Here is a 27,333-nt window from a genome sequence, read left to right on the forward strand (position 1 = left end):
AACCCCACCTGGAGTACTGTACTCAATTCTGGTCACCTCACTACAAGAAGGATGTGAAAAGGGTGCAGAGGAGATTTACAAGGATGTTGCCTGGATTGGGGAGCATGCCTTATGAGAATAGGTTGACTGAAATTGGCCTTTTCTCCTTGGAACAATGGAGGACGAGAGGTGACCTGATAGAGGTGAATAAGACGATGAGAGGCATTCAGTGTGTGGATAGTCAGAGGCTTTTTCCCAGGGCTGAAATGGCTGCCACAAGAGGGCACAGTTTTAAGGTGCTTGGAATTAGGTACAGAGGAGATGTCAGGGGTAAGATTTTTTTGTTCTTTTTAAAACAAGAGAGTGTCGAGTGTGTGCGACAGTGGTGGATGCGGATACAATAGGGTCTTTTAAGAGACTCTTGGATAGGTACATGGAGCTTAGAAAAATAGTGGGCTATGGGTAACCCTAGGTGATTTCTAAAGTAAGTGCATGTTCGGCACAGCATTGTGGGCCAAAGGGCCTGTATTGTGCTATAGGTTTTCTATGCTTCTATGTTTCTATGTAATTCTGATACATCTGTTGCTAGCTTCTCTTTCTCAAATTTCAGTGAATTCGATCATGTTATGATCACTTGCCCCCAAGGGTTTTTTTAAATCTTAAACTCTCTAATCAATTCTGGTTCATTGCACAGCATCCAATCCAGAATAGCTGATCCTCTAGTGGGCTCAAGCCGAGCTGCTCTAAAAAGCCATCTCGTAGGCACTCTCGAAGTTCCACCTCCTAGAAACCCACACCAACCTGATTTTCCCAATCTACCTGCATTTTGAAGTCCCCATGACTATTATAACATTTCCCTATTGGCATGCATTTTTTGTCTCCTGTTGTAATTTGCAGGACACATCCTTACTACTGTTTAGGGGTCTGTATACAATTCCTATCAGGGCTTTTTTTTACTCTTGCAGTTTCTTAGCTCTATCCACAACAATTCAACACCTTCCAACCCTACGTCACCTCTCTCTAATGATTTCATTTCATTTTTTTACCAACAGAGCAACACTGTCCCCTCTGCCTTCCTGCCTGTCTTTTCCATACAATACGTATCCTTGGACATTAAGCTCCCAGCTATAATTTTCTTTTGGCACAATTCAGTGATGCCTACAACATCATACCCACCAATCTGCAACTGTGCTGCAAGTTCATCTACCTTATTGCGTATACTGCGCACATTCAAATACAACACCTCCAGTCCTGTATTCACCCCTTTTGATTTTATCTGGCATTTACATTTCAACTCATCCTGTTGCCTGCAATTTTGCCCTGTCAATAGCCTCTTCTCACTACAGATTGCCTCTGTTTGTAAACCAGCTACCTCATCTTCAGCACTATTATCTGCCTTTCCTACAATACTCTTGCATTGAAATACAAACCCCATTTCCAGAAAAGTTGGGATATTTTCCAAAATGCAATAAAAACAAAAATCTGTAATATGTTAATTCACATGAACCTTTATTTAACGGACAAAAGTACAAAGAAAAGATTTCTAATAGTTTTACTGACCAACTTAATTGTATTTTGTAAATATACACAAATTTAGAATTTGATGGCTACAACACAATCAACAAAAGTTGGGACAGAGTTAAAATGAGACTGAAAAGTGCACAGAATATTCAAGTAACACTGGTTTGGAAGACTCCACATTAAGCAGGCTAATTGGTAGCAGGTGAGGTATCATGACTGGGTATAAAAGTAGCGTCCATCAAAGGCTCAGTCTTTGCAAGCAAGGATGGGTCATGGCTCACCCCTTTGTGCCAAAATTCATGAGAGAATTGTTAGTCAGTTCAAAAGGAACATTTCTCAACACAAGATTGTAGAGAATTAGGTATTTCAACATCTACAGTACATAATATTGTGAAAAGATTCAGAGAATTCAGAGACATCTCAATGCGTAAAGGGCAAGGTCGGAAACCACTGTTGGATGCGCATGATCTTCAAGCCCTCAGGCAGCACTGCCTAAGAAATCGTCATGCTACTATGACAATTATAGCCACCTAGGCTCGGGAGTACTTCGGAAAACTATTGTCACTCAACACAGTCCGTCGCTGTATCCAGAAATGCAATTTGAATCTGTATTACGCAAGGAGGAAGCCATACATCAACTCTATGCAGAAACGCCGGCAAGTTCTCTGGGCCGAGCTCATCTCAGATCAACCGAAGGACTGTGGAACCGTGTGCTGTGGTCAGTTGAGTCCACATTCCAGCTAGTTTTCGGAAAAAAACGGGCATCGAGTTCTCCGTGCCAAAGATGGAAACGACCATCCAGATTGTTATCAGCGAAAGGTGCAAAAGCCAGCATCTGTGATGGTATGGGGGTGTATTAGTGCCCACGGCATGGATGAGTTGCATGTATGTGAAGATACCATAGACTCTGAGGCGTATATTAGGATTTTAGAGAGACATATGTTGCCATCAAGGCGACGTCTCTTCCTGGGACGTCCATACTTATTTCAGCAGGCCGATGCCAGACCACATTCTGCACGGGCTACAACAGCGTGGCTTTGTAGACACAGAGTGTGTGTGCTTGACTGGCCTGCTGCCAGTCCAGATCTATCTCCTATTGAAAATGTATGGCGCATCATGAAGAGGAGAATCAGACAACAGGGACCACGGACTGTTGAGCAGCTGAAGTCTTATATCAAGCAAGAATGGACAAAATTTCCAGTTGCAAATCTACTACAATTAGTATCCTCAGTTCCAAAACGATTAAAAAGTGTTATTAAAAGGAAAAGTGATGTAACACAATGGTAAACATGCCTCTGTCCCAACTTTTGTTGAGTGTGTTGCAGTCATCAAATTCTAAATTTGTGTATGTTTACAAAATACAATTAAGTTGGTCAGTAAAACTATTGAATATCTTTTCTTTGTACTTTTGTCAGTTAAATAAAGGTTCACGTGAATTAACATATCACAGACTTTTGTTTTTATTGCATTTTGGAAAATATCCCAACTTTTCTGGAAATGGGGTTTGTATATGCAGCTCAGGACACTAGCTGCTCCATGCTCAACCTTTTGATTCCTAACTTTGTCTGAGGTCTTACCAATGTCTGCCTCCACAACCTCCCCACTAACTGTTCTGGCGCTCTGGTTCCCATCCCCGAACTCTAGTTTAAATCCCACCGTGCAACATTACCAAACCTTCTCACTAGGATATTAGTCCCCCTCCAGTTCAGGTGGAAGTAGTCCTTTCTGTACAGGTCCCACCTTCCCTGGAACAGAGCCAGTGATCCACAAATCTTATGCTCTCCCTCCTAACACTAACTCCTTAGCCACGTATTAAACTGTATGATCTTCCTAGTTCTGGCCTCACTAGCTTATGGCATGGGTCGCAGTCCTGAGATTACAACCCTGGAGGTCCTGCACTTTAACTTGGCACCTAACTCCCTGAGCTCCCTATGCAGAACCTTGACACTCATCCTACCCATGGCATTGGTACCAACATGGACTACAACTTCTGGCTGTTCACCCTCCCACTTAAGAATGCGAGGACTTGATCTGAGATATCCTGGACCCTGACACCTGAGAGGCAACGTACCATCTGGGAATCTCGTTCTCACCCACAGAACCTCTTATCCATTCCCCTAACTAATGAATCCCCTATCACCACAGTGTGCCTCTTCTTCCCCCCCCCCCACCTTCCCTTCTGAGGAACAAAGGCAGGCTCAGTGCCAGTGACTCGCCCACTGTGACTTTCCTCTATTAGGCCATCCCTCCCTCCCCACCCCTGACGGCATCCAAACTGATACACCTGTTTTTGAGGGAGATGGACACAGATACTCTGCACTAGCTCCTTAATCCCTTTCCCTTTCCTAACCAACACCCAGTTTACTGTGTCCTACACCTTGGGCAGAGAAGTGGTAGTCAGACATTAATCCAGCTAAGTGTGAGGTGTTGCATAGAGGGATCTTGGGGCAGAGGTCTATAGGTCACTGGAAATGACTACACAAGTGGATAAGGTGGAAAAGTAGAACTACAGCACACTTGCCTTTATTGATAAGGGTGTTGAGTATGAGATTAAGGAAGTCATACTGCAGCTATATGAAAACTTCACCTTGGAGTATGGCATGCAATTCTGGTGTCCCTTCATAGGAAGGATGTGGAGATTATGGAGGGGATGTGTAAGAGGTTTGTCAGGAACGCTGCCCGGATTAGCAAGTATGAGCTCTAAAGGAAAGGTCGGATAAATTGAGTTGCTCTCCCTAGCATGTCACAGGCTGATAGGAACCTGATAGAGGTTTTAAAAATGATGGGAAGGCATAGATAGGGTAGACAGTCAGAATCTTTTTCCCTGGATAGGAATGTCACACACCAGAGAGCATGTTTTTAAGGCTGGGGTAGGGGAGGAGTTTAAAATGTGACATGAGAGACAAATTTTTCTTTAAAAAAGCAGAGTGTCTCAAATAGGTGTCAAGGGTAGGCAGTTGGGTGCATTTTTAGAAGCTTTTAGATAGGTTCACGAGTATGAAGAGAATGGAGGGATACAGATGATATGCTGAAGGAAACGTTTAGTATAAACTGGCATCAAAATTAGCACAATGTCATGGGCTAATTGCCCTGTCTAGTATTGTACTGTTCCATGTTCATTATAGGAATTGTAGATGTTTTGTGTCTAAATTAGGCATCAGGATGATGTGGAGTTCTGACCGAAATCATCACAAATGCTCCTCAAACCCTGCTCCTCTCACCACCACCCCCCCCCCCCCATCAGATGCTACTTGAGTGTCACAAGATTGTTGCTCCAAATTCAAGCATCTGCAGTGTCTTGTCTCTCTTTGGAAAAATTATATTTTGTTTCCTAATCAAAATTGCTATAAAAACCTTGCAAATCATTCAACCTCAAGCATTGGTCCCTTGTGGTAGCTGAGTAATTACAGCCTTTCAACTTGAGAAAACTTATTTATTCCTATTTTGTTTTTCCTTTGTTAACCAGCTCTCCATTGTGCATCTAATTCCACCTGCATCAAGCTTGTTCAGCAGACTGTGTGGAAACTCAGTAAGCCTTCTGAAAGCCCAATATACCTTCCCTTCCTTCCATGGCCCCCTCCTCCTTCCTTTTCTTCCATGAACCTCCTCTCAGTGCTCTTCTTCCCTTTCTTCCATGGCTTACTGTCCTCTCCTATCAGATTCCTCCTTCTTCAACCCTTTACTTCTTCTATCACCTCCCTACTTCATACCCCTCCTCAACCCGCCCTGTGAGTGCAGCAAACTGTTTATATGGAACAGAAATGCAGCTGGAGAAAGTAATTCAACTGCTTGAGCTTGCTCCACCATACAACTTCATACCTGATCTGGACTTTTTGCATTTTCCTGCTTAATCCTCATGGCCTATGACATCGCCCAGTCCGAAAAAAAATATTCTCAGCCTTGAATATAATTATACTTAGCATCCAGAGACCTCTAGGACACAAATTTCTATTTTTTTTCTTTTTAAAATAAATAATTTAATAAATAATTTTGAAGGATTCTAAACCGAATTCCCTCCACATTTCAGTCATAAATGAGCAGCTCTCAATCCTGAGACTATGGCCCCAAATTTTCTCCAATAAAGCATCTCATAGCATTTAACTTATCAAGCCTTCTCAGAATAAAGCAACACAATAATCTTTCCCCTCAAATCATCTAATTTTATTTCATCTGCTCATAGGTTCCTCATCAGACAACTCTTAATTACCAGAAACCATTCTGAAGAAACTTCCCTGCATTACCTCTAACAAGTAGTGTTCTGGGTTAGAGCTTGTCTAATCCCTGCCACAATTACAGCAATACTTTCTTTCTTTTATTATTTCCTTATCCCAAGGAGAAATTGTTATTTTTTAGTAATATGCAGTAAAGACCTTCTTCATAATTTACAACCTCTTAGCAGGTAAGGCAGCATTAAGTTCAAATTCTGCACTTTTTGAAATTTGTCTTTGGATCATCAGTGCCAAACATGACCGTACATAACAACATTCAGTTTTCATATACAATATACTGCAAGGAAACAACTAGAAGTAGATGAAAAACCAAGTCAAAGGATGAAAAAAGATTTTGTTTTCAAAGAAAGGTCAAATAACTTTTCAAAATGGTAATCAATTAAAATTCAATGGATTTTAAGTGAGGATATCACAATGTCAGGGCACGCATGATAAACAGTTGTTTAACTGCAAAATTATCAATACTGTTGTAGATATCTTGCCAAGCAACCATCTGTTTAAAGTAGATTTGATACCCTCAAGGAACATAACTATTTGTGCAATGTAAAACTAACATTTGCAAAAAAAATCAAATATAACTCAAATTACTAGCATGGAGTAAAAACTTAACTGAATCAACCGCTTCTCATTATTGACAATCATGTACCCCAATTAATTCTCTTGTACAGTCTTTAACTACTCAAAACAAGGTTCACCTATTTCATTAATATTTTTCCCCACTGTTAGACTAATAAGGTGCAGTAACTATATCCCACAAGTAAACATTCAACTTTATTTTTCCATTCATTAATAGTGAAATATTTATAATTCTACTACTTCTGTAAAATTTGTAAAATCATTAAGTAATTCACACAGATTTATAATTAAATAGAAGAATAAAAATAAAACTTGAAATAACATGCCAGATAATAACTGTGGAGAGAAATATTTTAACTGGATGATGGTTCTGATGCGAGCTATCAATAGACATTAACAATTTTTCCACTTCAGTTAAGTTTCCAACCTGAGCTTTTCAAGCATATTTACTCGTATTTTATAATTTTCCACCTCCCACCATATTTTACTTCATATGGCAAATTAGATTCTCTTTGCACAAATATTGCATTTGCTTCTTTAAGGAGTTGCAAAAGGGCAGGAGAAAAAAATGTCAGAAAATATACCTATGTTAATATCAGCCCAGTTTAACCCCAGATAATAGTTTACACAAACCATAGTTATTTGGAAGTCAGAGCTCTCTCAGCACTGCAACAAAGAAAAACTATTGAACATAGTAGCTTTTTCAAAACAAATTCTACAAGGTTTACAAAGCAGCTTTTAAAATGAAAGAAATATTGGCTATATATAAGCAATTACATGATTTAATTAAGTAAAATGGTCATCTTCAAACAAATCCATTAAATACAAATACGGATTTTTGTAAAGTAGTCAAAAATTCAGTTTCTCCCAAATATTGATTCACCTATTTAGAAAATGTGATTAAAGTTTATGGTGAAGAGAAAACAGCAAAGAAAAATGCATAAACTTATTTAAAGACAATTCTCACATCTCAAGATTTCTTATGCTTCACCATATAACAAACATGTTTCAGAAACATTTGGTGGAAAACAAACTGTTTTGAATAGGTTCCATCACATCACTATCGAAGATTATTAACCATAAACATTCACCAGAAAACGTCCTTCCTTGAAACAACACCTTTGCCTGTATCTGCAGTTCATTATTATCAAGATTCAAGTGACTGCAGATACAGGTTTCCCCCACCATCTGAAGGTAGAGCGTTCCTATGAAACGGTTCATAACCCGAAATGTTGAAAAGCGAAGAAGCAATTACCATTTATATATATGGGAAAAATTTGTGAGCGTTCGCAGACCCAAAAATAACCTACTAAATCATGCCAAATAACACACAAAACCTAAAATAACAGTAATATATAGTAAAAGCAGGAATGATATGATAAATACACAGCCTATATAAGGTAGAAATACTTTTCCACAATCATTACTGAACTGTTCTCCGTTCTCCGTAGTGAAAATCTCGCGCAAGTGCTCTTGGCAGAAAATCTCATGCAAGCGCTGTTGGCAAAAACACAGCGCAAGCGTTCTCCAGTAACCTTTAAGCTATGAAGCTGCCAAATCATACCAAATAACACGTAACAATAGACAGCCGATATAAAGTAGAAATAATGTATGTACAGTGTAGTATCACTTACCGGAATTGGTTCAGCGCCGAGCACACTGATGATGGTGTGTAAGACTGAGTTGTCGCAGGTTGGGTGATGCAGTGGCCCCCATCCTCCAGGCTGCTGACAAATACCGAACCGTGAAGCATGCAGGGGTCCAGCGGTAGCCGGGAGGCATCCAGCACATCTTTAAGAAAAAAGTCGAAATAAACATGCTAATTAATTACGTGTCGGGCAGCACCTAATTAATTAGCATGTTTATTTCCGCTTTTTTCTTAAAGATGTGCTGTGTGTCTCCTGGCTACTGCTGCATTCTCCACGAATCGGTACAGTATCTGTCCGCGGCCTGGGTGTTGGGGTGGTGGGACACTGGGGTGTCATCTCGTCGTCAGTTTCCATTAGAGCAGATAGCTCATCTTCTCCTATGACTGCCTGCCTCGATGTCGAAGGTCGAGGTTCGTCGTCTGCTGTGGAAGGCTTGCTTGACTGCTGAGCCTCGCGCATTTTTCTATCATACAATTCTTTATAAGGACTCAAACCATCCTGAAAATATCCCCTAAACCTACGTACCCTTTCAAAATTAAAGTCGTACTTTATCATTGCAGCGAAAATCTCACACAGCTGCTTTACGTTCAGTTCCTGGATGACTTCACTTTCCGTCCGTTCGTTACTGTATTCAGTTTCAATTGTTATTCTTTCCTCTTCCAATTGTATCAGCTCTTTATCTATCAGCTCTTGGTCATGGGATGCCAAAACCTCTTCAATATCATGTTCGTCAGCTTCCACAAGCCAAACTCACTTAGTCCTTACTTCGTTCACCACGCTCAAAATGCTTAATTATGTCTAGTTTTACGCTAAGTGTAACAGCCTTACGAGCTCTTTTAGGCTTTTCCAATACCTTAGAACTTATCTTGCAAATGGCTGCTCACAGGCACATGTTTAAGCAATGCCGGTGAGAATGCAGTCCGAATCCGAGGGAGAGCAGCTGCTCGAGGCGCGTGGCGCACTGCCTTTTATCGCGCGCTGATTTTCCCCGCGCGCTGCTCTTTTCTCGTAACAGTGAAAACACCTTCTGAAAGCGAAAACGGGGTACTAATGTAGGTCTTTCGTAACAGTGAGGTTTCGTGAAGCGAACGTTCGAAAAGCAGGGAACACCTGTCCTGGAATTTGGAGCAATAACCCAACTGCTGGAAGAACTCAGCAAGTCATCTTTCTCAAATTGTGATATTCAATACAGTATATTTTCAAAAGTGCTGTGCATTAGAAAGTATTAGCTGCTCATAAAATATAATTAGGACATTAGAAAGTTTTTGACAAAAACAGGCCACGTGGCCCAACAAAGCTTGCCAAATTCCCGATGACAGATAAGGTCCACAAACATGTATGGAAACCCTACAGCTCCACACCCTAAATAAGTCTCCACATAACAAGCAATAAACCATTTATCAGATATAATTCACTTATAACCACTCTTCCCTCTATTTTGACACAGGTGAAGGTGTGCTTTAAATGCCACAATCTTTACAAGGTGTCCATATATCCCTTTCAAAGATCTTGCTTAAAAACGTAATAATGCAGTAAGTTTATTACTTAATCATATTAATTGTATTTTACTGCAGTGGTCCCCAACCACCGGGCCGCAAAGCATGTGCTACCGGGCCGTGAGGAAACGATATGATTTAGCGATATGAAATGATACGAGTCAGCTGCACCTTTCCTCATTCCTTGTCACGCCCTCTGTTGAACTTTAACGCACGCGAGGTCATCAGTGACCCAAGTCGTGCAAAGGAATGGGTCCGTGACCCATTTGTGAATGTCCCCGGTGAATCATCCATGTCAGTGCGAGAAAAAGATAAACTCCTCGAGCTTCCAAATGACGGTGGGCTGAAAAGTATGTTTGACATAACATCTCTGCCGGCATTCTGGATCAAAGTCAAGGCTGAATATCCTGAGATAGCCACGAAAGCACTGAAAACATTGCTTCCATTTCCAACATCATATCGCTGTGAAGCGGAGTTTTCTGCAATTAATGCAACCAAAACTAAATTGCGGAATAGACTGGACATAAGGAACCCCCTTCGAGTATCGCTGTCTCCCATCACCCCTCGATGGGACCGTCTTGTTGCAGGAAAACAAGCCCAGGGCTCCCACTGATTCAGCGATATTGGTGTGTTGCAATGATTTTATACGCTCATATGAGGAAAATATGCGCTATATTTATGCGAAAATATCCAAACGTTACTTAAAATGTTATGATGCTATTGACTTATAAGTGACTTATAATTACAATTGCCAATTGCGTCGCCTCTGATCTAGGCCGACATTTATGTGCCATGCTTGTTTATTTCGGCTTTTCTCTTAAAGGTGTGCTGTGTGCGTTCCGACTACCGCCGCATTCTTCGCAGCAATGTATTGGTCCACGGCTCGGAGGTTTGGGGCCACTGTTATAATTGACATCACTATACTCATGCGAAGAAAATATGCGCTGTGTGTTTAATATTAAATTCATTAGATAAACCCCTTCAGAAATGAAATTGAGTGTATTAGCCACTTATAAGTGACTTATAGTTGACTTAATATCTATATTCCGGTCGTGATTAACACCCACCCCCTGCTGACCGGTCCGCAATATTGTCAATATAAAACCAGTCTGTGGAGCAAAAAAGGTTGGGGACCCCTGTTTTACTGGATGTTTCCAAGTATCAGAGACATTCAGAAATATCTGAAAATGTTAACCAAGTTGCAAACAGCTATCAAAATTGTCAAGGGATTGATAATATTGAAGCTTTGGGAAGTGGGGGTGGATTGTGCTTCTTCAAAGCATCACTTCCATCCTGTTGCCATTTTAGCAGACCAGTATACCATGGCTAGCTAAAAACAAACTGCTCTCTACATCCTGAAGTTCAAGTTGTGATATTTGTAGGTGATGACAGACAAGTACAGTACTGAAAAAAAAAAATGGCTCTCACCGTTAATTTTTGGAAGTAACATTAAGCTATCCCCAACCACTCCCTTGGACTGAAATGATGTTCTCAAGGCATCATTCAAAAAGTTTGAGATTCTGCATTTCCTAGTCACCATTATCCCTCAACCAACATCAGGAAAATTTTCTGTTGATGAAATGTTGTCCATAAATTGACTTCTGCATTTCCCCAAAATTAAATTGGTGGCCAACCTAAAACACTCCATAACGGAGGTAAATACAATAGAGGCCTTTAAGAGGCTCTTAGATAAGTACATGAATGTGCAGAGAAGAAAGGAATATAGACATTGTGTAGGAAAAAAAGGTAATTCCTGGAAGCAATGATAGGCAGTATATAAAACATGGCTATCCCTTTTAGCGAACACCAATCCAGCTATTCCTTCCCCAATGTTAATTGTTTTATTAATTGTTCAAAATATAAAGTTGCTTTAACAAAATTCCTGTTACATCATGAATAACAGAAGAACACAGCACAGTTTCAAGCCCTTCAGCCCACAATGGTGTGCTAAACTAACTAAACTAGTAATTAAATGCTTGACTATATTTTTTCCCAAACAATGTTTATATCCCTTCATTCTCTGCATATTCATGCACCAATTTAAGATGCTCCCAAAGCCTCCATAGTAGTTACCTCTATTGCCACCCCAGTAGGGTGGTGAATTTGTGGGATTTGTTGCCACATACAGCTGTGGATGCCAGGTCATTGGGTGTACTTAAGGCAAAGATTGATAGGTTTTTTATTGGACATGGCACCAAAGATGAGAAAAAGATGAGAAAAGGGGAGAAGGCCGGGAAATGGGGTTGAGAAGGTGGGGAAAAAAAAGGATCAGCCACAATTGAATGGCAGAGCAGACTCGATGAGCCAAATGGCCCAATTCTGCTCCCTTGCCTTATGGTCATGCATTTTGAGGCTAAAATGCTTGCCTGCACTTCTCCTTACTCACTCTCACCTTAAATACAAGCCTTCTAGTATTAGACATTCTGACCACAGGACAAGCGATATAGGCTGTCTACTTTATTTACACCCCTCATAATCTTATAAAATTCTATCAGGTCTCTCTTCAGCCACTGCCACTCAGAGAGAACATCCCAAGTTTGTCTAACCTCTGTTTATAGCACATAACCTCTAATCTAGGCAGTATCCTGGTAAACTGCTTCTGCACCTTCTCCAAAGCATCCACATTCTTCCTATACAATGGCACCAGAATTGAATGTAATACTCCAGATGCTATGGGCCAAATGCAGACAGATAGGAATAGCTTGAGGACAACACAATCAAGGACAAATTGGGCCGAAGTGCATGTTTCTGTGCTCAATGTTTCAACGATATGCAACTGAACATAACTTCCTGACTCTTGGATTTAATGTCTTGACTAATCAAGGCAAGCATGCCACATGCAACCTTTACCACCGTATCAACTTGTGCAACAACATTCAGGGAGACAAGGACATAGGCCCAAACCTAAACTCTCTCTGCACATCAACAATGTCAAAGGTCTTACTGTTAACTCTGTACCTTCCCTTTACATTTGATCTCCTGAGTGCAACACCTCATATTTGGCCAGGTTATAGTTTGGGTGGTGGAGTGGAAATATGTCTTTGCCAAAGGAGGTGTAGGTGCTCCTTCTCTCCGCTAGCCTACAGGTCACCCTTGGGCAAGGTGTAGTACCATGATCAGGGCCATGGCAGCAGGTGGTGGATGACTGCATGAGCAGCTGGTGCATATCACAAGTCCTGGTGATGCCACCACTGACGCCAGGCAGATAATCTCTGAAGGACATTGATAATGGCTGGGGCCATCCATCTTGTAAAGACACTGCCCAAAAGAAGGCAATGGTAAACCACTTCTGTAGAAAAATTTGCCAAGAACAATCACGGTCATGGAAGGACCATGATTGCCCATGTCATACGACATAGCAGTAGTGGTACAAAGTAAGAGGTAGCTGCTGTGTCCTTGTCTGACTGGTGTCAGGCTGTTACCGCCTCTCCTCTCTGCCCGAGAGTGGGCACTGCCGGTGACCCAGAGCAGATTCAGGTATTCCATTGATTGATTTGCAAGGGGAGAAAGATTACTAGCTGCAGTCTTAGAGCAAATGGATGGTATCATTGCAGATTCCTTCTTCTCTAGCCCTTTACCTTTCCCACCTACCTGCCTTCCCCAATCACTTTCTAGCTATTCCTCCTTCCCCTCCCCCTAACGTTTTACTCTGTCAACTTCCTCTTTCCTTTCCAGTCTTGAAGAGGGGTCTCGGCCCAAAACAGCAATAGTTTATTAGCTTCCTTAAATGCTGTCTGACCTGCTGAGTTTCTCCAGCATTTTGTGTGTGTTGCTCTGGATTTCCAGCATCTGCAGAATCACTTGCGTTGACACTCCACCCAGCCATTTCTCCACCATATCTGCAACTAACAAACCAGCCATGATTAAATGGTGAAGCAGACATGATGGATTGAAAAGCCTAATTCTGCTCACGTGTGTATCTGTGCACGTGCATGTGTGTGTATGTATATATATACATACATACACACACACACACACATATATATATATATACACACACACACAGTTTATAAAAAGTATTCATCACCCCCCTTAGAAATTTTCATGTGATGTTGTTTTACAACATTGAATCACAGTGGATTTAATTTAGCTTTTTTTGACACTGATCAACAGAAACAGACTCTTTCATGTCAAAGTGAAAACTGATCTCTACAAAGTGATCTAAATCAATTACAAATATAAAACACAAAATAATTGACTGCACAAGTATTCACCCTCTTTAATATGACACACCAAATCATCATTGGTGCAACTAATTGGCTTCAAAAGTTATATAATTAGTTCAATGGAGATCACCAGCATACAGTCAGGGTGTTTCAGTTGATTGCAGTAAAAATACACCTGTATCTGGAAGGTCCAACTGCTGGTGAGTCAATATCCTGGCAAAAATTACACCGTGAGGACAAAAGAATACTGCAAGCAACTCTGTGAAAAGATTATTGAAAAGCACAAATCAGGAGACGGATACAAGAAAATTTCCAAGTCACTGAATATTCCTTGGAGTACTGTTAAGTCAGTCATCAAGAAACGAAAAGAACATGGCAGAGCTGTAAATCTGCCTAGAGCAGGCAGTCCTCAAAAACTGAGCGACCATGCAAAAGGAGATTAATGAGGGAGGCCACCAAGAGATACATGACAGAAAACCATTAGCTACTTGCCAGTGCTCCAGGATCTCACCTGTGGCTAAAGGAGACACAAAGGTCCTGGTCAAGGCCTCATATAAATAATCGCATACAACTTTCCTTGAATATTTGTGAATTCCCATTGTACAATTCATTCAATACTGTGGAAAGTACATGCACTCAAAATAAATTCTATTACACCAATTTAAACAAGCTTTAGTAATTAAAATATTTCTGAACTGAGTCACCCAAAATATTAACAATATAAAAACTAGTTGCTTGCTCCATTCAATTAAGTCCAGATGACCTTGCTGATGTTCATTCAGACATCCTGTTAGGCTCCCTCACTGCTAATAAAAGCCACAGCATCCTAATATTAAACCAATATTGATTTTGTGGGACATGCTTACAATGCTGTTAGCCAGAAGGGAAATGATCATTTCTAGGAAATAAAGATGCTATAGTAAAGATTACATGGAAATAGAAAACTCAAAAGTATGAGAAAAAAGCTGAATCAGAAAAACAGTGCAATACTTGTACACATTATATACGTCTTATTTTGCGAATGAGCCCTGGCTAGATGTTCAAACAGCCCAATCTAAATCCTCCCACTATTTTGATTCTTAATGTCTGCATGCTACTACTGGCCACTACTCGTTTCACTGACCGTTCTTCAATTGTCCCAACTTTGTCTCTGAATAAATATCAACAAAGAACTATTCTAAATCATCCCTTCTTATCCAATTTAAATGTTTCCCCATTTCTATTTTTCTCATTCTCTACTTGTTTCATATATTATACAGAGACTTATTAAAAATGCACTTAGCAAAGTTTTTTTTAATCCAATTACTGCACCACCTACAATTTCCCTTCAAGAGTGTAGATAACTGGCCACAGACGTACTTGCTCACTTCTCTGCAACAAAGTTCATCACTGCACATTAGTTTGCAGCCAATGCGTAAAAACAATCATCCTCGTTTTGGTCCACTTTTACGCTATTTGCCAAACACATGAAGCCACACATGCCACTGTACAAAATGAATATGTTCATGTCATTTAAAGGGTGGAAATTAAGATTCCCAAATTTCTCAAACAGCAAATCTCCTTAGATTCAAGAGTGCCTCCCAAAGACCAGGAAATTATGCACCAGAAGGCTTCTTCTCTATATCCACTCCATATTTCTTTGAGACATCACTTGTTGCAGCTGAATACTCAGGCTCACTAATATCACCATACCTCAAGGAACAGACAGGGGGCTGGAGACCTTGCATCAATCATCACATGGTCAGATGTCTAAACATCACATGACCAAACCAAGAATGTTCCAAACTCAACTAAATAAAAATCTTCACTAACAGCTGATATTACTTTATTTAAGAAATCAGAAATCTATTAATCCCAATTATGGACAAAGATCCTGTGTGACTGAGAAGGAAACTAATTCTGCTAACATAATCAAACTTTTGGAGCTTTTTGACCAAGGTAAAATTGCTTAAAGTGCTCTAGCTAATGATCTAAAAATCAGTGTAGGTCGGAGAGCTTATAACCATATAACAATTATAGCACAGAAACAGGCCATCTCGGCCCTTCTAGTCCGTGCCAAACTCTTACTCTCACCTAGTCCCACTGACCTGCACTCAGCCCATAACCCTCCATTCCTTTCCTGTCCATATATCTATCCAATTTAACTTTAAACAACAATGTCGAACCTGCCTCAACCACTTCTGCTGGAAGCTCGTTTCACACAGCTACCACTCTCTTGAGTAAAGAAGTTCCCCTCATGTTACCCCTAAACTTTTGCCTTTTAACTCTCAACTCATGACCTCTTGTTTGAATCTCCCCCACTCTCAATGGAAAAAGCCTATCCACGTCAACTCTATCTATCTCCCTCATAATTTTAAATACCTCTATTAAGTCCCCCCTCAACCTTCTATGCTCTAAAGAATAAAGACCCAACTTGTTCAACCTTCCTCTGTAACTTAGGAGATGAAACCCAGGCAATATTCTAGTAAATCTCCTCTGTACTCTCTCAATTTTATTGACATCCTTCCTATAATTCGGTGACCAGAACTGTACACAATACTCCAAATTTGGCCTTATCAATGCTTTATACAATTTCAGCATTACATCCCAACTCCTGTACTCAATGCTCTGATTTACAAAGGCCAGCATACCGAAAGCTTTCTTCACCACCCTATCCACATGAGATTCCACCTTCAGGGAACTATGCACCATTATTCCTACATCCCTCTGTTCTACAGCATTCTTCAATGCCCTACCATTTACCATGGATGTCCTACTTTGATTAGTCCTACCAAAATGTAGCACCTCACATTTATCAGCATTAAACTCCATCTGTCATCTTTCAGCCCACTCTTCTAACTGGTCTAAATCTCTCTGCAAGCTTTGAAAACCTACTTCATTATCCACAACTCCACCTATCTTAGTATTATCTGCATACTTACTAATCCAATTTACCACCCCATCATCCAGATCATTAACATATATGACAAATAACATTGGACCCAGTACAGATCCCTGAGGCACACCACTAGACACCATCCTCCAATCTGACACACAGTTATCCACCACTACTCTCTAGCATCTCCCATCCAGCCACTGCTGAATCCATTTTACTACTTCAATACTAATGCCTAACGATTGAACCTTCCTAACTAACCTTCCGTGTGGAACCTTGTCAAAGGCCTTACTGAAGTCCACATAGACAACATCCACCGCTTTACCCTCGTCAACTTTCCTAGTAACCTCGTCAAAAAATTTAATAAGATTCGTCAAACAAGACCTTCCACGCAGAAATCCATGTTGACTGTTCCTAATCGGACCCTGTCTATCCAGATAATTATATATACCATCTCTGAGAATACTTTCCATCAATTTACCCACCACTGACGTCAAACTCACAGGCTAATAATTGCTAGGTTTACTCTTAGAAGCCTTTTTAAACAATGGAACAACATGAGCAATACACCAATCCTCCAGCACCATCCCCATTTCTAATGACATTTGAAATATTTCTGTCAGAGCCCCTGCTATTTCCACACTAACTTCCCTCAAGGTCCTAGGGAATATCCTGTCCAGACCCAGAGACTTATCCACTTTTATATTTCTTAAAAGCGCCAGTACTTCCTCTTCCTTAATCATACTTTCCATAACTACCCTTCTTGTTTCCTTTCTCTTACATAACTCAATATCCTTCTCCTTAGTGAATACCGAAGAAAAGAAATTGTTCAAAATCTCCCCCATCTCTTTTGGCTCCGCACATAACCGTCCACTCTGATTCTCTAGGGACCAATTTTATCCCTCACTATCCTTTTGCTGTTAATATAACTGTAGAAACCCTTCAGATTTAATTTCACCTTACTTGCCAAAGCAGCCTCTCATCTTCTTTCAGCTTTTCTAATTTCTTTCTTAAGATTCTTTTTACATTCTTTATATTCCTCAAGCACCTGATTTACTCCAAGCTGCCTATATTTATTGTAGATCCCTCTCCTTTTCCAAACCAAGTTTCTAATATCCCTTGAAAACCATGGCTCTCTCAAACTTTTAACCTTTCCTTTCAACCTAACAGGAACATAAAGATCCTGCACTCTCAAAATTTCACCTTTAAATGACCTCCATTTCTCTATTACATCCTTCCCATAAACCAAATTGTCCCAATCCACTCCTAAATCCTTTCGCATCTCCTCAAAGTTAGCCTTTCTCCAATCAAAAATCTCAACCCTGGGTCCAGTCCTATCCTTCTCCATAATTATATTGAAACTAATGGCGTTGTGATCACTGGACCCGAAGTGCTCCCCAACACATACCTCCGTCACCTGCCCTATCTCATTCTCTAACAGGAGATCCAACACTGACCTTTGCTAGTTGGTACCTCTATGTATTGCTGCAAAAAACTATCTTGCACACATTTTACAAACTCCAAACCAGCCAGCCCTTTTACAGAATGGGCTGTCAATGTGTGGAAAATTAAAATCTCCTACAACCTTGTGCTTACTACAAATATCTGCTATCTCCTTACAAATTTGCTCCTCCAATTCTCGCTTCCCATTTGGTGGTCTATAATACACCCCTATAAGCATCACTACATCTTTCCCATTCCTCAATTCCACCCAAATAGCCTCCCTAGATGAGTCCTCGAATCTATCCTGCCAGAGCACCACTGTTATACTTTCTCTGACAAACAATGCAACACCTCCCCCTCTTGCCCCTCCGATTCTATCACACCTGAAGCAACGAAATCCAGGAATATTTAGTTGCCAATCACACCCCTCCTGCAACCATGTTTCACTAATAGCTACAACATCATATTTCCAGGTAGCAATCCATGCTCTAAGCTCATCCACCTTTCTTACAATGCTCCTAGCATTAAAATAGATGCATTTAAGAATCTCTCCACCTCTTACTCTCTGTTTATCCCGAATGGAGCAAACAACTTTATCATCTTTTTCTTCCTTCTCCCCTACATCTTCGGTCTGAGTGCTCCCATTCTCTGTCCCCTGCCTATCCTCCCTCACACACTGTCTACTAGCTTTCTCTATTTGTGAACTAACCTCCTCTCTCCTAGTCTCTTCAATTTGATTCCCACCCCCCAACCATTCTAGTTTAAAGTCTCCTCAGTAGCCTTCGCAAATCTCCCCGCCAGGATATTGGTCCCCCTAGGATTCAAGTGCAACCCATCCTTTTTGTACAGGTCACACCTGCGCCAAAAGAGGTCCCAATGATCCAAAAACTTGAATCCCTGCCCCCTGCTCCAATCCCTCAGCCACGCATTTATCCTCCACCTCATTCCATTCCTACTCTCACTGTCGCGTGGCACAGGCAGTAATCCCGAGATTACTACCTTTGCGGTCCTTCTTCTCAACTCCCTTCCTAACTCCCTATATTCTCCTTTCAGGACCTCTTCCCTTTTCCTACCTATGTCATTGGTACCTATATGTACCACGACCTCTGGCTCCTCACCCTCCCACTTCAGCATATCTTGGACACTATCAGAAACATCCCGGACCTTGGCACCAGGGAGGCAAACTACCATCCGGGTCTCCTGACTGTGTCCACAGAATCGCCTATCTGACCCCCTAACTATCAAGTCCCCTATTACAACTGCCCTCCTCTTCCTTTCCCTACCCTTCTGAACCACAGGGCCGTACTCTGTGCCAGAGGCACAGCCACTGTTGCTTCCCCCAGGTAAGCTGTCCCCCCCCAACAGTACTCAAACAGGAGTACTTATTGTCAAGGGGCACAGCCACTGGGGTACTCTATAGTACATGACTCTTCCCCTTCCCCCTCCTTACCATGACCCACTTGTCTACCTCCCGTGGCCCTGGTATGACCACCTGTCTGTAACTCTCCTCTATCAACTCCTCACTTTCCATGACCAGACGAAGGTCATCGAGCTGCAGCTCCAGTTCCCTAACGCGGTCCCTTAGGAGCTGCATCTCGGCGCACCTTGCACAGCTGTGAATGTCCAGGAGGCTGGGAGACTCCAGGACCTCCCACATCCGACACCGAGAACAAGCTGCCCTCACACTCATACCTCCCCCTTCCCTCAAATAACAGGAAAAATTGAAAACCAAACCTTCTTCGCCTCGCCTGTTTCCGCCGAAGCCCGATGAGCCAAAGCCCTTAAGCCTTCACTCTGCTCCCGGCTCACTCCACCGTCTGCAAACGAGGCTGCCCGCTGTATAAGGCTGTGTTCCTTTTAAATTTTCCGTGCTTCACTGCCCGACGTCACATGCCTGAGCAGTCCTGCCTCTCTGAACGCCGATGAAAAAAACCGAAAAATTCAAAACAGCTTCCATGGCACTCCGCTCCGATGCTCAGACTTCCTTCTCCGAATTAAACCAAAATCAGGATTTCTGACCTTTTGAGGGAATGATTCATTTCTTTGTAGACAGAAATTATATTATTCAGTGACAGAATACTATAACTACAATCTCATATTCACTTGATTTGGCTGAAAAAGAGTTCGTAACAACTTGATAAATACAGGTTTCCCCTGCCATCCGAAGGTAAAGCGTTCCTATGAAATGGTACGTAAGCCGAAATGTCGTAAAGCGAAGAAGCAATTACCATTTATTTATATGGGAAAATTTTGTGAGCGTTGGCAGACCCAAAAATAACCTACCAAATCATGCCAAATAACACATAAAACATAAAATAACAGTAACATATAGTAAAAGCAGGAATGATATGATAAATACACAGCCTATATAAAGTAGATATACTTTTCCACAATCATTGCCAGCACTGTTCTCCGTAGCAAAAATCTCACGCAAGCGCTGCTGGCAGAAACACTCTCTCCAGTAACCTTTAAGCTATGAAGCTGCAAAATCATACCAAATAACACGTAAAAATACACAGCCTATATAAAGTAGAAATAATGTATGTGCAGTGTAGTATCACTTACAGGAATCAGGAAGACAGCTTGCCAAGCACACTGATGATGGTGTGTTAGACTGAGTCGTCGGAGTTTGGGGTGGTGCAGTGGCCCCCACCCTCCGGGCCACCAACCAATACTGATCCGCAAAGCATGCAGGGGTGCAGCAGTAGCCGGGAGGCACACAGCACATCTTTAAGAAAAAAGCCGAAATAAACAGGCTAATTAATTGGGTAACACACATCAAAGTTGCTGTTGAACACAGCAGGCCAAGCAGCATCTGTAGGAAGAGGTGCAGTCAACGTTTCAGGCCGAGACTTGTCCTGACGAAGGGTCTCGGCCTGAAACGGTGACTGCACCTCTTCCTACAGATGCTGCTTGGCCTGCTGCGTTCACCAGCAACTTTGATGTGTGTTGCTTGAATTTCCAGTATCTGCAGAATTCCTGCTGTTTTAATTAATTAGGTGCCGCCCGGCACGTAAATGTCGGCACAGATCAGAGGCGACGCAATCGGCAATCACCTCTGATCTGGGCTGACAATTATGTGCCAGGCGGCACCTAATTAATTAGCAAATTTATTTTGACTTTTTTCTTAAAGATGTGCTGGATGCCTCCTGGCTACCACTGCATTCTCCGCAGATTAGAATCTGTCCGCGGCCCGGGTTTTGGGGTGGTGGGACACTGGAGTGTCATCTCGTCATCTGTTTCCATGAGGGCAGGCAGATCATCTTCTCTGATGACAGCCTGCCTTGATGTCAAAGGTTGAGGTTCGTCGTCTGCTGTGGCTGATGTGGAAGGCTTGCTTGACTGCTGAGCCTCGTGCATTTTTCTATCATACAGGTCTTTGTGAGCACTCAAACCATCCTGCAAATACTGTATGCCCTAAACCAATGTACCCTTTCAAAATTAAAGTCGTACTTTATCTTTGCAGCGAAAATCTCACGCAGTTGCTTCACGTTCAGTTCCTGGACGACTTCACTTTAGCTACTGAATTCGGTTTTGATTGTTATCTTTTCCTCTTCCAATTGAATCAGCTCTTCATCTATCAGTTCTTGGTCATGGGATGCCAAAACCTCTTCAACATCATCTTCCTCAGCTTCCTCAAGCCAAACTCACTTTTCCTTACTTCCTTCACCACGATCGAAACGCTTAATTATGTCTAGTTTTACGCTAAGTGTAACACCCTTACGAGCTCTTTTAGGCTTTTCCGATACCTTAGAACTCATCTTGCTAATGGCTGCTCACAGGCACGTGTTTAAGCAATGCCGGCTAGAATGCCGTTCCGAATCCAGGGGAGAGCGGCTGCTCAGGTGTGCGCTGCTTTTTATCGCACGCTGCCTTTCTTCGTAATAGTGAAAACACCTGTTAGCGAAAACAGGTAACTAATGTAGGTTTTTTGTAATAGTGAAGTTTCGTAAAGCAAACGTTCGAAAAGCGGGGGACATCTGTAGAATTAAATGTATCTTTACAAGCGAGAAAAGGTGTTTCAAACTAGGAAGCACAAACAGAGAGCACAGACTGCTTCCTTTCTAATCTTGCAATATCCATTGTATGGATATTAATATCAGATGTTCTTTAATAAGGAATTGTTAACTTTCATAGCAACAATGCAACGTAACTATTTTAATTAGAGACCTATAGCTCAGTTACCTTTCCACAAGCCACGTCCCACAATTTTACAAGGCAAATCTAAGAAATAAGACCTATTAATTTTAACATTAACTTTAGCAATTCATGGCAAATATGCAGCACAAATCCAACTGCACCACTGCCTGGCAATGCAAATTATACACTACCCAGAAATGTTTCAAAAATCATTTGGATCAATGTTTGCATTATTCATTAGCAATAATATTACAATTCAATAGCTCCCTCGGTGTATCAGAAAGATGAGAAAGATAAAGTGGGATGGAAATAGGAAGAGTCTATTCTATAAATAAAAGTCAGAAAGCAAAAACTAGGGAGTCATCTCACATCGGGAAATGGAGCTACAGTTCTTGTGAACTTTAGTTATCCACTCATTGACTGGAACAGGATGTAAACAAAAAGAAATGGAATTAGTACAATATATGCAGGTTGTTTATGAGCTAATAAAAGAAAAAAAATGTGAAATCCAGCTTCAAGCAATCAAGTAGATCAGGTACCCAAATTAACCATGGGATTTCTAGTTGAGATGAGTAATTGAACAGTGCTTCAACAGTAAGAAAAAGTACAAAGATTGGAAGAGTGTAGAACCCAAAAATGTGCACTTTCTTCATGATTGTATCAATATGTTGAGACGAGGATACAGTGTCTCGCAGAAGTATTCAGACCCCAACCCTTTGTTCACATAAGTGAGTATTACAGTTAGGGATTTTGATCAACTTTTATTTGTGAATCACATGCTCTTTTCACAGTAGAGCCCACAAAAAAGGGAAAATTGTAAAGCATGAAAAACTAAAAGGTTGAAAACCTGAAATGTCAGCAGTTCAAAAGTAGTCATCCCCCTTTCCTCAGTGCTTAGTTGAACCATCTTTCACACCTATCACAGCCTGTGGTCTTTTTGCACAAGTCTCTATTGGCTTTGCACAACGTGATGGAGCAAAATTTGCCCACTCCTCCATGCATGATTACTCAAGCTGTGCCAGATTAGTTAGGGAATGGGTGGTGGACAACAATGTTGATGTCTTGTCAGATGTTTGATCAGGTTAAGGTCAGGACTATGACTGGACATCAATTTTCCTTTATGGTTGCTCTGGCAGTGTGCTTTGGGTCATTATCCTGCTGAAAGATGAACATCCTCCCCAATTTAAGCCTTCTGGCAAAGGCCAGCAGGTTTTTAATCCAAGATCTCTCTGTATTTAGCAGTCTTCATCTTCCCATCAATCCTGACCAGATTTACAGTCCCTGCTGCTGAAAAGCATCCCCATAGCACGATGCTACCTCCTCTATGCTTTATAGTAGGGATGGTGTTACCTGGCTGATGCGTAATATTAGATGTATGCCACACATACCACTTAGCATTGAGGCCAAAAGGTCCACTTTAGTTTCATCCGACAAGAAGATCTTCTTCCACATCTTTACAGCATCTTCTAAGTGACACTTTGCAAAGTCTTTACAAACAAGGATATGCCTTTTTTTTTAAAAAAAGGCAGGGCTTCTTCTTTGTCACTCTTCCATAAATATCCTTTTTGTACAAGGCCTTAGAGATTGTAAGGCCATGAACTTCATCTCCAGTTGCAGCCTTTGACTTCTGCAGCTCACTCAGTGACAACTGGCGTCACGGTAGCCTCTCTTACAAGTATCGTTCTTCTCTGGTGACCAAGTTTAAAGGGGCAGACTGACCAATGCAGTGTAGCTGTGGTTTCATACTTCTTCCACTTTTCCACAATGGACTGCACCGAGCTCCGAGGTATGTTCAGTGTCTTCGAGATGGTTTTGCACCCTTCCCCCAGATCTATTATCATTTCCTTGACTTGTCTTGAATGTTCTTTTGTCTTCATTCTAGTTTGGTCTGTTGAAAATCTATCATACTGTTGGACCTTACAGAGAGGTGGTATTTATTCTTATGAATTCATTGAAAACAGGTGATCCTACAACTTTCAACATCAACAAATTGGGTGAGTTGGTATATTGCACCTGGGAAAGTTAGCGTAGTGATTACAAAGGGGGTGAATACTTCTTCAGCCTCACAGCTTTGTTTTTCTTTCTTCTTTTTAGTAAATTGTTGACAGAGTTTGGAATTTTTATCTTGATTTGACATGATGCACAGTATTTTGTAGATTAGCTCAAAAAATTCTACTTCAATATATTTTAAATTTAGAAAGTGAGACAGTAAAATGTGACAATAGTTGTGGGGGGCTGAATACTTTTTTCAAGATGCTGCATATCCACAGAGATACTGACACCCAGGTACTTGAAGCTTCTCACCCTTTCCACTGCTGACTCTACAATGAGGAACTGGTGTGTGCTTCCTGAAGTCGGCAATCAATTCATTGGTTGCACTGACTGAGTGCAAGGTTGTTGCTGCAATAGCAACCAACTTATCTCACTCCTGTATGCCTCCTCGTCTGCCAGCAGTGTCATGGCAAATTTATAGATGGTGTTTGAACTGTGCCTAGCCACGCAGTAATAAATGTAGAGAGAATCGAGCAGTGGGCTAAGCACACATCCCTGATTGTCAGCGAGAAGAAGTAGTTTTATGTATCCACACTGATTGGGGTCTCCTGACGAAATCCAGGATCCAGATGCAGAGGGAGGTACTGGACTCAGGATCTAAAGGTTGTTGATTGGTATTGAGGAGATGATTGATTTTGAACACCGGGCTGTAATTGATAAACAATAGCCTGATTTATGCCAGTATTGCTGTTGAACAAGTGCTCAAAGCTGAGTGGAGAGCCAGTGAGATTGCATGTGGACCTGTTGTAGTGGAATACAAGTTGCAGCGGATCAAGGTTCTTCCTCGTGCAGGAGTTGATTCTAGCCATTAACGACTTCTCAAAGCACTTAATTACAGTAGATGTGAGTGCTACCAGGCAATTTTTGGAATACTGATACAGGTTGAAATCTAAAATTCTCACCAGTGTCCTGAACAGTGGTGAAAATAGTAAGAGAACAGAATAGATCTGAACATGTAAAACAAAAGCATCAGATGACTTGATATCATAAAATTTTAATAAATCTATTTTTTCACATCAGTTAGAATGGCTTGTTGACTTGATTTTCTAGGTATTTTAATATGCTTTTGAGTTGCACCTTTCTCCTTATGAGCCCAGCCCAGATTAGATGTGCAGACTGCTAAAGCGAAAAAAAACACAGGCTATACTGGCTGTCAGATGCTGATATTTCGCTCATGTGCACTACTGTATTGCAATGTTTTTTCCATTTGAACAATGCTCCATGTAAGTAGGAAGGCACTGCAATCAAGGTTTTTCTGGCTGTAATCTGCTGTAGTCAGATTATTTCTGTTGTAGTGGTCCTTGTTTATCAGCTGTGCTGTTGCCTATGCGGGATTCATGCAGTTTATTCAAAACACACAAGTGTTAGATGCCAGTAACACAGACCTTGCACAGTAGTTACCTCCAAGGTGAGCAGAAACCCAACTGTAGAGAATGTGTACCTAGTTACATAATCCTTTGTTCAATTCTTAAATTTCATTTTATTCCACGCTGAAACACACATACTAAAATTGAACAATTTGAATTAAATAATTGAACCTTAAAGATCTACAATTTTCTGTTTTCCCCCCATTTTGATCGTAATTAATCTTTTTTTCCTGAAGATTTTTTTGAATTTTTTGCCTTTAAAAGAAAACTGCTAAATATAAATATGTTCAGACTTCTTTATCATCAGAGAACACCTAATAAAATTTTAGCAAACATAGCAAGGCTGTTGAATTTTAATTCCTAGTGATGTGTATGTACAAAAATTGATTTTGAACAAAATTTAAAATATACATTTCAAATATTTTCATATGAACTGTTAAAATATGACTATCTTAATTAATGAAAACCTTTCCCCCCACCCAAAAAAAACAACAAAATGTGCATGGAGAAAATCATCATCTTTTGCCAACAATGATTCAGTAGCTCCACTACTGACTAAATCTTGAAGGACATGACTGCCAAATTGATTCCTATACCACCTGCCACAGGCTCAGTGTGAGGGTTAAACTTGCATGTCTTCATCCTCATCCTTCCTGCTGCCACTGCATCCTTCCACAACAGAACTGACAAAATTTAATTCCAGATTGTCCTCCTGTAGATTAAATTCCCTCCTCATAATTAAAACACAAATCATCCCGTGAGGTACTTCTGACAGATTCAGCTAAGTCCTAGTAGTCACCTTAACTTATGCTGCCACCAACAGGTAATGGTCAGTCCAACACAATTTATAGTCCAGACATATTCATCTCTCCATTATTAATGTCTAGACAAGGGACCAACTTACTTAGGGGCAGTTTAGGAGAGCACGCCAAAAAAACACACCACTTTACCCAAACTATACTCAAAATAAGCAACAAACAGGTGAAGCTAGACAACATGGATGATAATCATGATGAATACGCCATGGAATATTGTTGGAAACATTGGCAAGTTCATTGCCAATGTTTCCAACAGTAATGGATGATAAAACAACTCATTAGGGAAGTCTTTTAGAAACCCAGCAAATGAGCACAAAAAGCAGCAGAATTTGTCCCTCACTATCAAGTAGATAACCTAACTTTGTCCACACTTTCACAGAAGCCAAGCTTCAGCCAAACTAATTCACTTCATAAAATAACATCAAAAAAATGCCAAGTGCACCAAAGGTCAATGGGTCCTGATAACAATTCTCCTGCAATGAAGACTTGTACTTAGCTGTTCGTCAAGGCCTTCTGTTGAAGTAGCTCTACAGCTTTGACACCAGCCCAAGAAGCTGGACGGTTGCCAAGTGTTGCAAGGTCCACAAACAGTAGGACATGTACACTTCAGCTAATTCCCAGTAATCATCCAACAAAGCAATAGAAGCAATTGTCAATAATATGATTAACTTAGCAGTTAATGCCCATTTTGACTCTGCCTGAATTACTGAGCAAATTTAGAAGATTGATTCCAACATAAATAAACTAGCTAAGCTCTAGAGGCAAGATAAAAGTGACAACAGTGAAGCACCGAAGAAGCCCAAGTAAAATTGAAATCCACATGAAATAAAAAAAAGAGCGTCCCAAAAGCTCAGTATCAAGCTCAATACAACAGCCAAAATTTCTGCAGACCAATCATGTCACCACTCTCAGCCTCTTGCGTCCCACTCAACTTCCCCACCCTTACCACACAGATTTTGTTGTACAAGTTCTACACTACCTAGTTTCACTTCAATGACCTTCACTCCCCATGGTCAGGGAGG

At 41.0% G+C, this 27,333-nt stretch overlaps 1 protein-coding gene across 2 annotated transcripts in view; it reads right to left on the minus strand.

Moving 5' to 3' along the window:
- The window catches only part of LOC140210846 (ERC protein 2), an 880,422-nt gene that overhangs the window by 830,930 nt on the left and 22,159 nt on the right, over positions 1–27,333 (minus strand). The gene's annotated exons all lie outside the window — the stretch shown is intronic.

The sequence above is a fragment of the Mobula birostris genome, chromosome 16 (assembly GCF_030028105.1).
Source record: "Mobula birostris isolate sMobBir1 chromosome 16, sMobBir1.hap1, whole genome shotgun sequence".
Classification (NCBI taxonomy): domain Eukaryota; kingdom Metazoa; phylum Chordata; class Chondrichthyes; order Myliobatiformes; family Myliobatidae; genus Mobula; species Mobula birostris.